The sequence below is a fragment of the Salmo trutta genome, chromosome 1 (assembly GCF_901001165.1).
Source record: "Salmo trutta chromosome 1, fSalTru1.1, whole genome shotgun sequence".
In the NCBI taxonomy this organism is placed as follows: Eukaryota; Metazoa; Chordata; class Actinopteri; order Salmoniformes; family Salmonidae; genus Salmo; species Salmo trutta.
Window position 1 is genome coordinate 12,129,736 of NC_042957.1, and position 13,248 is coordinate 12,142,983.

Here is a 13,248-nt window from a genome sequence, read left to right on the forward strand (position 1 = left end):
TCTCCCGGTCGCGGCCAGCTGCGACACAGCCTGGGATTGAACCAGGATCTGTAGTGACACAGCTATCACTGCGATGCAGTGCCTTAGACCGCTGCACCACTCGGGAGGCCCCATTATACATGACTTTAACCCATTTTATAAGAGAATGTTCTAGGCATTTATATATAAACTCCAGTCGTACTTTATCAAAAGCCTTCATATATTATCGCCAATGTATCATCCATGTAAAAATCCTGTCTGATTCGAATGAATAATATCCAATACCTTTTGAATTCTAGGCGCTTCACATTTTGCTACAATTTTTGCATCACAACACTGGGGCTTCCAATTTTTTAAAGGACTGGATCTTTATATGTATCACTTGTATCCTGTTTCAGTAATAATGAAATCAGACCTTGTTGAGTGTCCGATAATCTACCATTTACATAGGAGTGGTTAAAACATGCTAATAATGGTCCTCTGAGTATATATAAAAAAAAGTTTGGTATACCTCAACTGGTATGCCATCCAGCCCTGGAGTTTTCCCAGACTTAAAGGCTTTAATTGCACCAAGAAGTTCCTCCTCTGTAATTTTGCCTTCACATGAATCTTTCTGTACAGCTGTTAATTTTAAAATCTATACAATTAGCTTCAGTTAGAGGAGATGGATGAGACTGAAACGAAAACATATGCTTAAAGTACTTTGCTTCCTCTTTCAAAATATAATTTGGTGAATCATGGGTCACATTTGTAACAAGTTTCAGTAAATTATTTTTGGTAGCATTTCTATGTTGAAGATTTAATTTTTTTATTGTGCATTTTTCCACATATTCCATCCAGTTTGCTTTATTTTATTATATATTACACTTAATCTTTCTTGAATAAGTTCCTCCTTTTCTTTTTATTTTTCCTCTAACTTATTCTGAGCCTCTATGGTACAGTTTTATTGCTATCTATCTGTTCTGTTAGACCTTCTATTTCATTTGTTAACTTTTTTACCTAAATTTCTTTTGATTTAAAGCTGAGTACTGAATTGTATGGCCTCTAAAGGCACATTTAAAAGTGTCCCATGCAATAAGGGGATCTACTGTACCTATGTTATGTCGGAAAAAAATTGTTATACATTCCTCTGTCCTAGTTAAAAACAAGTTATCATCCAATAGGCTTTGATTAAATTTCCAATATCCTCGCCCATGTAGAAATTCAGTAAGAGTAATATATATGCCAATTATCTGATGGTCCGACCGCATTCTTTACATAAAGACTGTTTATGGATTTTGTACTGTAAGCAGTTCCTCTAGACAATTTATGCTTCTTTTAGTATCCAAAACTGTCCTACCACAGAGCCATGCAGAGCGTCACTTCCAGAAAAGCAGCAGGACTTTGTATGCCACTTGTACTGACTTGGAAACATACAGTAAAGTAATATCAGGGCCTATTCGTATTTCATTGCTGTTTAATTGCTCTCATTACCTCGAGATTGCTCTGTGCTCTGTCGATAATTATTTTCTGGGATAATGAATCACTTTTTTTCCCAACTGTACGCATGCAGTTATCCGCAGTACAGTACTCAAAGTACACTTGAAGGCCCTGTGTGAAGCACTTCTACAAAGACGAGGCTTAACAACAGAAAGCAAACATTACAAAGTGGGCCAACAACACTTGTGCTGAATTTGTTGTTCACAAAAGCACCGGAAGAATCCCAATGGAGAAAGCCATTGATCTTCTCAAGGCCAATAACTTCCACTCCACTCAAAGCCATTTACAAAACTATGATGAGTAGATGACCTTGGAAGGTATGCTGTGCCAATAGAAGTCAATAGACACCGCAACATATCAGCAACTGTGTCTGTAGTGAAATCTCTCTGTGATTTTAGCTCGATTTCTAATCTTCTTTAAAAAAAATAATGTTGCACCACTTTTGATTAGTTTAAAGGCTAGAGCACACTGGATAAGATCTGCCTTTTAATATTGCTTTGCTCAGAACCCAGTGAACTTCATACTCTCTGAACTATAGGCAGAAACTTAAGCAGGAAGCACCCGTGTGTCACGGTTGTCGTAGAGTTGAGACCAAGACGCAGCGGGAAAATGTACACTCATCTTCTTTTATTAAAGTGAAGAAGGAAAAACACCAAAAACGTATACAAAAACACAAAACGAACTTGACAGTCTTGTCAGGCACACATAGCTAAACAAGAACATAAACCAAAAACCCCGGAACACATAAATGCAACACCCCTCTACATATACACACACCCCGAACCATATAAAACAAATACCCCTCTACCTAAATACATAGACCAAACCACATGAAACAAACACCCCCTGCCACGTCCTGACCAAACTATAATAACAAATAACCCCTATTACTGGTCAGGACGTGACACCGTGGTAAAGACTGTTCAATGTTAGTCTGACCAGTCAGAATCTCTGCTTCAAGATTGTTTTGCACAAATCTATAAGCACGAACCACCACATTTAACCAGAGCAAGGTGACTGTGAACATGGACGTGTACAAACAGACCATCTATGACAGGGTTCCCCAACTGGCGGCCTGCAGGCAAAATTTGACCCACGGTGGTTTTATTTGTCCCCCCCCCCCCCAAGTTTTTATTTTAAATTTTTTGAATTTTTTTTGAATTTTCATTGTTGGACATAAAATACTGTAAAAATACCAGGAAATCAGCTGCAATGGATTTTAATTTGGGAAATCTGTTCCCAAGTATTCCGACGCATAGTAGAGAGACACGAGATCGTAAACAAACGTAAGCAAGGTTTGAACTGATTATGTTTTAGTCAAATATTAAATCTATTTGGGCACCTTGCTGTCAATTTGCAGTCTACAAATTATTTTTTATTATGTTACAGCCCCCCAACCATCCTCTCAAGAAAAAATCAGTCTACAGCTGGATCTGGTTGATGATCCCTGATCTATGACCTCCGTAAGGCAATCAAAGAGGCAAAACATCAGTACAGAGACAAAGTGGAGTCGCAATTCAACGGCTCAGACACGAGACGCATGTGGCCACAATGCAGACACCGACACCTTGCTTCCGGACCTAAACACCTTCTGTGCTTGCTTCGAGGAAAATAACACAGAGCCATTTAAGTGTTAACCCTTCCAAGGCTGCCGGTCCAGACAGGAATATCTGTCAATCCTTTTCTCTCTCTCTCTCTTTTCCATCCCTTTGTCCATCTCTGCCTTTCTGTGTCCTTGTGTCCCTCTGGTCCTCTTTGGGATCTTCACTGACTCTTTTTAAATGGGATTCCTCCTTGTGTATGAGCATGCAGCCTTCGTGTGGGAGGACGTGGGAGGCTGTCTGACACACACTGATAAGAGCGGAGTCACATCTCCAGGTCCCACTCAGAGAGAGAGAGAGAGAGAGAGAGAGAGAGAGAGAGAGAGGCTGGCCAGGAGATAAGAACAAATGGTTATAGAAAGTGCTATAGGCAAGAGTCATATGATTGGATGATGATCGAAGTCAGAACAGCAGTGACAAGAGTGTGGGATGATGGTCCCTGTTTGAAGTGTGGTGTTGAGCGCTGCTATATTTACAGATGATGAGGATGAGGAGGATGAAGGCCTGTGGGTGCTTTGTCATTCATTCACAGGCTCACTGCCATTCTCATCACAGCAACAGAAATAGTACTGGTGAGTTGGTGACTAACACTGTCCTGTTATCAGTGATATTACTGACAGTCTCTTTCTCTCTCTCTCCCTTTCCCCCTCCCTCTACCATGCTGCCCCCCCCCCGCTGTCCTTTCTTTAAAAACTGCCGTGCTAATCTTGTTTCGCCTCGGGTGGGCTGCTTATTCTCACTTACCAGTGGGAACACAACAAACTCCTCTCCCAAAGAGATTAGGAGTTAGTTTTTGTTGGACAGTATTTGTTTAATGCTCTTCATTTGATTAGTTATTCATTAGAGCGGGCCAGAGGTGAGAATGCAGTACCAGGGGAAGGCCCTAACTAAGTGAGCTGCCAGATGGGCCAACTACAGCTGACCGCCCAGCCAGGGAGACCAGTGGGACTGAGGGGACGTTGTGGGGGTCGGCTTATACAGATGCTCCCTGAGAAACAGAGCTCTCTATCTCATCCCATTACCTGTGACTATGGTCCACTAGGGAGGCTAGCTGGGAACTATCCCCACAAGGATAGTAAAACAAGAAAAATTCTCCCTCGTGGGGACATTTCCCAGATCCCTATGAGGACAAAGGCTATTTTAAGCTTAGGGGTTAGCTTTAGGGTTACAATTAGGGTAAGGGCTTAGTGGTTAGGGTTAGGGTTAGGAGCTAGGTTAGGGTTAGGGAAAATAGGATGGATAGAAGAACAAAGTGTGTGTGTGTGTGTGTGTGTGTGTGTGTGTGTGTGTGTGTGTGTGTGTGTGTGTGTGTGTGTGTGTGTGTGTGTGTGTGTGTGTGTGTGTGTGTGTATACCTGCACCTTTAGTCTGTGTGCATGTTTGTGCATGCATATCTTCATGCCTATTTAACTGCTCTGCCAACATACTTACAGAGGGCCTCTCTCTCTCTCTCTCTCTCTCTGGCTCTCTCTCTGGCTCTCCCTAGCTCTCTCTCTCTCTCTCTCTCTGGCTCTCTTTCTCTCCACCTGGTATTACACAGGGACTCTCTCTCGCCCTGGTATTACACAGGGCGTCCCTCTCCCCCTCTCGCTCACTCGCTCACTCTCTCGCTCTCTCGCTCTCTCACTCTCTCTCCCTGCAGCCTGTAATCATCCAGAGTATTCTCCTCTGAGAGATCTAACCATGAAGCCCGCTGATCTGTGGCAATATGATCTATGGCGCTAAGGAGATGGAGACTATAACCGAATAGCAGGCATCCCAAAGACTTTGCTCTATTTGACCAAGGAAGGATCCAAATGCTGGCCTGAACCACTGGTTCATATATTTCATTTAGATTCCTAATTTTGGAGCAGGCAAAAGTAATCCCCTTTATATATCTTCCCAAAAGAGCAATTTATTATCCCTGAAAGGCATCCTTTGCCATGTCACACCAAAGAGGCCTTTGAGTAGGTGAACGGAGCATTAGCTGATGAGGTTAATTAAGCAGACAGTAGAGGAGCTATCTCATTGTGTCACCTCCACTTCCAACAGCCATTATTAATATTCATCTTTTCTATGGAGATAACTTGGCAGGAGAGAGAGAGAGAGAGATAGAGAGAGAGAGAACAGCTTTGTGAATCAAGAGGCTCTGGTGTTATTAAAATGAGAGAGGGAGAGAGACAGGGCTCTGTAAGGGAGAGGGAGAGAGTGTTTTCTTTTCTCTTAGTTAGCTGAATAAGCTCATCTTTAGACCAGGCTAGCTGTTATGAAAACCCTCCCTGACACTTTTCATAAATGAGATCAGTGTTGCCTGAGAAATCCATGCAGCCATGCGGTAAGAACTAAAATGGCACTGCAGAAGAAAAAGGTAACACATCACGAGAACTGAGCCTTACAAGGCGTGATGGTGTGTGTGTGCATTCTCGTGTGCATATGTCTGTCTGTCTGTGGTAGGATGCTTCATTTAACAAGCCTAGTGACCCACAGCTCTCCACTCCCTCCCCTTTACCCTGTGCCCTGTCATTTAGACCTCTTTCCCGCCCAAAATCACTGACATTTCCCCTAAACACTTAAACCGTCTCCATCAACTTGGTAATTCACTCTCTAAGTGCACACTCAGTTGCAGACTCTGCAGCCCTCTCTTCATGAAGGGTATGGGAGATTTCAGTCTGAAAGCTACTTAAAGCCTTTTCACTAAACCGCTAGCAGAAGAATGCTAATACAGAGCCGGTCTCCCCATGTCTTGAAGATTAAATAAAGTATCTGTGCTGATCCAGCTTCTGCGGCTTCTCCAGACAAAGACTCAACACCCGGATCGAGGCATTTACACTGGATCTCTGTGTCTGCAACGTGACAGAGATGTGATTTTCATATGCATACAGGCAGAACCCTCTCAATCCAATATCTTCATCTGACTAGAACCATGATGCACACCATCCTAACATGCATCCTAACATGCATAATCCAATATATTAATCTCACTAGAAACATGCAGTGTGTAGTCAGAACGTACAGCACAAGTGCAGACAGACAAGCAGTATCCACATAGTCTTGTTCATTGTCAATGTAAATGGGAGAGCATGTGTGGGTGAATATATCAATATCAGCCTCACTTTTTTTCTGAATACTTTTATTTAGATATGAGATGTGCCGGCCTGCAAAATCAATTATAGAACTGCAAATACCCACATTTGGATGTGATGTGGAGGCTTGATATTTATCTGGGTTGTAAACATGTTACCTCCAGCTGAGAGTCTTAATGAGAGAGATACTTGTGAAACATTGTAAGAAACTGGTAAGAATATCATATCCATGGAAATATGCATCATCGTATCTTTTTCAAGAAGCATAGGTAGAGCTCTTAGACTATCGCTCAGCCTAACACCCAAAGAACATCATAACGTCAACAATAGATTTTCCCCTGAGGAAATTATGATTTGACAATAACAATGAATAATACAAGAATGAGTTAGCTACTTCGGTACAAACAACATTTTATTTGGCGAGTTGGATGAAGATCTGGGTTCCTTGTAAGGATCCGATGCCAAGCCCGTAATCTCCCTTTACCATCGGTCCTATTAGCCAACGTACAATCAATGGAAAATAAAATAAAAAATAAATAAAAAAAATATCCTACCAATGGGACATTAAAAACTGTAACTTCTTATGTTTCACTGAGTCATGGCTGAACGACGACATGAATAACATACAGCTGGCAGGTTTTAAGCTTTTTCAGCAGGATAAAACAGCAGTAAGACAAGGAGTGACGGTCTATGTATATTTGTAAACAACAGCTGGTGCACAAAATCTAAGGAAGTCTCGCGGTTTTGCTCGCCTGAGGTAGAGTATCTCATGATAAGCTATAGACCACACTATTTACCAAGAGAGTTTTCATCTACATTCATTGTAACTGTCTATTTACCACCATAGACCGATTCTGGCACTAAGACCACACTCAATGAGCTGTATACGGCCATAAGCAAACAGGAAAACGCTCACCCAGAGGCGGCGCTCCTAGTGGCTGGGGACTTTAATGCAGGGAAACTTTAATCCATTTTACCTTGTTTCTATTTAGAATGTTAAATGTGCAACCAGAGGGAAAAAAACTCTAGACCACCTTTACTCAACACACGTACAAAGCTCTCCCTTGCCCTCCATTTGGCAAATCTGACCGTAATTCTATCATCCTGTTTCCTGCTTATAAGCAAAAACTAAAACAGGAAGCACCAGTGACTCGGTCAATAACAAAGTGGTCAGTTAAAGCAGACGCTAAGCTTCAGGACTGTTTTGCTAGCACAGACTAGACCCACTCTAATTTGCATACCGCCCCAACAGATCCACAGATGATGCAATCTCTATTGCACTCAACACTGCCCTTTCCCACCTGGACAAAAAGAACACCTATGTGAGAATGCTATTCATTGACTACAGCTCAGCGTTCAACACGATAGTGCCCTCAAAGCTCATCAATAAGCTAAGGACCCTGGGACTAAACACCTCCCTCTGCAACTGGATCCTGGACTTCCTGACGGGCCGCCCCCAGGTGGTAAGGGTAGCTAACAACACATCCACCACGCTGATCCTCAACACGGGGGCCCCTCAGGGGTGTATGCTCAGACCCATCCTGTACTCCCTGTTCACTCATGACTGCATGGCCATTCACGACTCCAACACCATCATCAAGTTTGCCAATGACACAACAGTGGTAGGCCTGATCAATGATGAGACAACCTATAGGGAGGAGGTCAGAGACCTGGCCATGTGGTGCCAGAATATCAACCTCTCCCTCAACGTGATCAAGACAAAGGAGATGATTGTGGACTACAGGAAATGGAGGACCAAGCACACCTCCATTCTCATTGACAGGGCTGTAGTGGAGCAGGTTGAGAGATTCAAGTTCAAATCAAATTGTGACAAATACAATTTGATTTGACTTGATTTGATTTTATAACATAAGAGTAATCAAGCTGTCGTGGCCGCGGTGCTACCAACATTGCAACCAACATTCTATCCGAGTGCTATTAGTTCCTTTTCTTCCGTAAGGCAACTGATTAGCCCATATTGTAAGCAGACATTTTAACCTCTGTGATAATGTTCTGATTCACCTGCCAGTGGGTGAGCATGTTAAAAGCTATCCCTGTATTGATGTCTTCCCAGCTTCCCATGAGTATCCTGATTACAACCACGGTGTGCTGGTCAAATTATAATCCCACCATCCCAGCAGTGCCACACATAGCTTGTCAATCTCTGCGGTTTTCCTAACTGCCTGACTTCAAATCAATCCATCTTCCCTAGGATCCGTATAGGATTCGTCCTTGAATCGTGATTTTGGCCAAGTGATTTAAGCCTTCCCCCTGGCGTCCATACTCTATAGCATTGGGCCCATGTTATCCTGTGATTGAATTATCCTATTTTCAATGTACTGTGACTACTGTGGCTGGCTGGGTCAATGCGCAGATGACTCTAAGGTCAAGCCTCCTCTCTTATCCATCCTTCCTTAGGTTTGCCGCTGCTCTTTTCACCGGGCCAATGATTAGCCACCTCCATTTACTGGAGTACAAAAGCCTCAGATGCTTTGTGTTGCCAAAGGTTTTTGGAATTCTGCCACAAGTCGATATGAATACAAATGTGGTCAAATGATGCAAAAAATACACTGCTTTATAGCATATGCTACATTATATGGAAATCCTGGTAAGATAATATATGAGAGAGAGAAAGAGAGAGAGAATTAATAGTTTTGTCTCATGGGGATAATGATTTGATGGGTGTATAAGGTCATAGAGGTGTGCGTGTGTGTTTGTAGGCTGCATGTGTGTGTGACTGACATTAACAAAGCAGACGGGAATATTAATGAAGGACGTCATAGACATGGGGGGGCAGTTGTGTTCCACATGACTGCATACCTATTTGTCTCTAATGAGTGGTCACAGACAGGGGCTTAGGCATGTCCTCTCTAATTTGATCTCTGAGGAATGCTCATTTATTTTAGTCCAGTCTCCCCTCTGTCTATTGCTTCATTAATATATACCTCTACCACCTGATCTAGAGTCAGTTCTGTACGGTGTCTCTAAGTGCCTGCTGTCCAATGCTTTGGGCTTGAGTTATTACCCAGCATTCCCTGATTACATTGAATATATTATGATTACAGTATATTATCTCCACCTGAGTGAAACATCCATCGTTGGAATTGACCCATGTCACATGACTTCCCCGTTAGAGAGCACTACGGTGTCCTCAGAGGGACGCTTCATAAATGACAGAAGCCACCAAATAAATAGCCAACCTTTTGCATGATGAATGGCTCTATCATAAATGCAGTATAGTGTTTCAGACAAATTGTCCATGGTAAATCTAAATGAGTTGATGTCCCAGAGGAGCTCCATTTATGACTGTCTTATGGCTAGCTGTTAGTAGATAAGTTACTTAATTTATATTGTTTTGTCTTTGAAATGATTAATTCTGAGCCACCGATTTGCTGTAAAGATTCTCTCCCACACAGCCCTCACACATAGACAGATGCACGCACGCAAATAAACACACACCCATCCGCCCACAGACAACAGATCAAACCTAGTTCAAATCCATGTGCATTTGATGATAGCTTTTCTGTCGGATCAAAGTGCAGTCTAATCGATACACATCAAGATGCCCCATGGCGGCTGAAAATAACAGGCCTCAAAACCCTACTGCTGTAACCTGTCAATAACAGGCCCCAAAACCCTACTGCTGTGTCAACAACAGGCCCAAAAACCCTACTGATGTAGCCTGTCAACAACAAGCCCCAAAACCCTACTGCTGTAACCTGTCAATAACAGGCCCCAAAACCCTACTGCTGTGTCAACAACAGGCCCAAAAACACTACTGATGTAGCCTGTCAACAACAGGCCCCAAAACCCTACTGCTGTAACCTGTCAACAACAGGCCCCAAAACCCTACTGATGTAACCTGTCAACAACAGGCCCCAAAACCCTACTGTTGTAGTCTGTCAATAACAGGCCCCAAAACTCTACTGCTGTAACCTGTCAATAACAGGCCCCAAAACCCTACTGCTGTAACCTGTCAACAACAGGCCCCAAAACCCTACTGCTGTAACCTGTCAACAACAGGCCCCAAAACCCTACTGATGTAACCTGTCAACAACAGGCCCCAAAACCCTACTGTTGTAGTCTGTCAACAACAGGCCCCAAAACCCTACTGCTGTAACCTGTCAACAACAGGCCCCAAAACCCTGCTGATGTAACCTGTCAACAACAAGCCACCAAAACAATACTGCTGTAGTCTGTCAATAACAGGCCCCAAAATCCTACTGCTGTAACCTGTTAATAACAGGCCCCAAAACCCTACTGATGTAGCCTGTCAACAACAAGCCCCAAAACCCTGCTGCTGTAACCTGTCAACAACAGGCCCCAAAACCCTACTGATGTAACCTGTCAACAACAAGCCCCAAAACCCTACTGCTGTAGCCTGTCAATAACAGGCCCCGAAACCCTACTGCTGTAACCTGTCAACAACAGGCCCCAAAACCCTACTGATGTAACCTGTCAACAACAGGCCCCAAAACCCTACTGTTGTAGTCTGTCAACAACAGGCCCCAAAACCCTACTGCTGTAACCTGTCAACAACAGGCCCCAAAACCCTGCTGATGTAACCTGTCAACAACAAGCCACCAAAACAATACTGCTGTAGTCTGTCAATAACAGGCCCCAAAATCCTACTGCTGTAACCTGTTAATAACAGGCCCCAAAACCCTACTGATGTAGCCTGTCAACAACAAGCCCCAAAACCCTGCTGCTGTAACCTGTCAACAACAGGCCCCAAAACCCTACTGATGTAACCTGTCAACAACAAGCCCCAAAACCCTACTGCTGTAGCCTGTCAATAACAGGCCCCGAAACCCTACTGCTGTAGTCTGTCAATAACAGGCCCCAAAATCCTACTACTGTAACCTGTCAATAACAGGCCCCAAAACCCTACTGATGTAACCTGTCAACAACAAGCCCCAAAACCCTACTGCTGTAGTCTGTCAATAACAGGCCCCAAAACCCTACTGCTGTAGCCTGTCAATAACAGGCCCCAAAACCCTACTGATGTAGCCTGTCAACAACAAGCCCCAAAACCCTGCTGCTGTAACCTGTCAACAACAGGCCCCAAAACCCTACTGATGTAACCTGTCAACAACAAGCCCCAAAACCCTACTGCTGTAGTCTGTCAATAACAGGCCCCAAAATCCTACTGCTGTAACCTGTCAATAACAGGCCCCAAAACCCTGCTGATGTAACCTGTCAACAACAAGCCCCAAAACCCTACTGCTGTAGTCTGTCAATAACAGGCCCCAAAACCCTACTGCTGTAGCCTGTCAATAACAGGCCCCAAAACCCTACTGCTGTGTCAACAACAGGCCCCAAAACCCTACTGATGTAGCCTGTCAATAACAGGCCCCAAAACCCTACTGCTGTAGCCTGTCAATAACAGGCCCCAAAACTCTACTGCTGTAACCTGTCAACAACAGGCCCCAAAACTCTACTGATGTAGTCTGTCAATAACAGGCCCCAAAACCCTACTGCTGTAACCTGTCAATAACAGGCCCCAAAACCCTACTGATGTAACCTGTCAATAACAGGCCCCAAAACCCTACTGATGTAGCCTGTCAATAACAGGCCCCAAAACCCTACTGCTGTAGCCTGTCAATAACAGGCCCCAAAACCCTACTGATGTAGCCTGTCAACAACAAGCCCCAAAACCCTGCTGCTGTAACCTGTCAACAACAAGCCCCAAAACCCTACTGTTGTAGTCTGTCAATAACAGGCCCCAAAATCCTACTGCTGTAGCCTGTCAATAACAGGCCCCAAAATCCTACTGCTGTAACCTGTCAATAACAGGCCCCAAAACCCTACTGATGTAACCTGTCAACAACAAGCCCCAAAACCCTACTGCTGTAGTCTGTCAATAACAGGCCCCAAAACCCTACTGCTGTAGCCTGTCAATAACAGGCCCCAAAACCCTACTGCTGTGTCAACAACAGGCCCCAAAACCCTACTGATGTAGCCTGTCAACAACAAGCCCCAAAACCCTACTGCTGTAGCCTGTCAATAACAGGCCCCAAAACCCTACTGATGTAACCTGTCAACAACAAGCCCCAAAACCCTACTGCTGTAGCCTGTCAATAACAGGCCCCAAAACCCTACTGATGTAACCTGTCAATAACAGGCCCCAAAACCCTACTGCTGTAGTCTGTCAATAACAGGCCCCAAAACCCTACTGCTGTGGCCTGTCAATAACAGGCCCCAAAACCCTACTGATGTAACCTGTCAACAACAAGCCCCAAAACCCTACTGCTGTAGTCTGTCAATAACAGGCCCCAAAACCCTACTGCTGTAACCTGTCAATAACAGGCCCCAAAACCCTACTGATGTAACCTGTCAATAACAGGCCCCAAAACCCTACTGATATAGCCTGTCAATAACAGGCCCCAAAACCCTACTGCTGTGTCAACAACAGGCCCCAAAACCCTACTGATGTAGCCTGTCAACAACAAGCCCCAAAACCCTGCTGCTGTAACCTGCCAACAACAAGCCCCAAAACCCTACTGTTGTAGTCTGTCAATAACAGGCCCCAAAACCCTAGTGCTGTAGCCTGTCAATAACAGGCCCCAAAACCCTGCTGATGTAACCTGTCAACAACAAGCCCGAAAACCCTACTGTTGTAGTCTGTCAATAACAGGCCCCAAAACCCTACTGCTGTAACCTGTCAACAACAGGCCCCAAAACCCTACTGATGTAACCTGTTAACAACAAGCCCCAAAACCCTACTGCTGTAGTCTGTCAATAACAGGCCCCAAAACCCTGCTGATGTAACCTGTCAACAACAAGCCCGAAAACCCTACTGTTGTAGTCTGTCAATAACAGGCCCCAAAACCCTACTGCTGTAGCCTGTCAATAACAGGGCCCAAAACCCTACTGCTGTAGCCTGTCAATTACAGGCCCCAAAACCCTACTGCTGTGTCAACAACAGGCCCCAAAACCCTACTGATGTAGCCTGTCAACAACAAGCCCCAAAACCCTACTGCTGTAGTCTGTCAATAACAGGCCCCAAAACCCTGCTGATGTAACCTGTCAACAACAAGCCCGAAAACCCTACTGTTGTAGTCTGTCAATAACAGGCCCCAAAACCCTACTGCTGTAGCCTGTCAATAACAGGGCCCAAAACCCTAC

General features: G+C 44.2%; 1 protein-coding gene across 1 annotated transcript in view; it reads left to right on the forward strand.

Moving 5' to 3' along the window:
* LOC115162214 (leucine-rich repeat and fibronectin type-III domain-containing protein 2-like) overlaps positions 1-13,248 on the forward strand; it is a 131,578-nt gene that overhangs the window by 101,338 nt on the left and 16,992 nt on the right. The gene's annotated exons all lie outside the window — the stretch shown is intronic.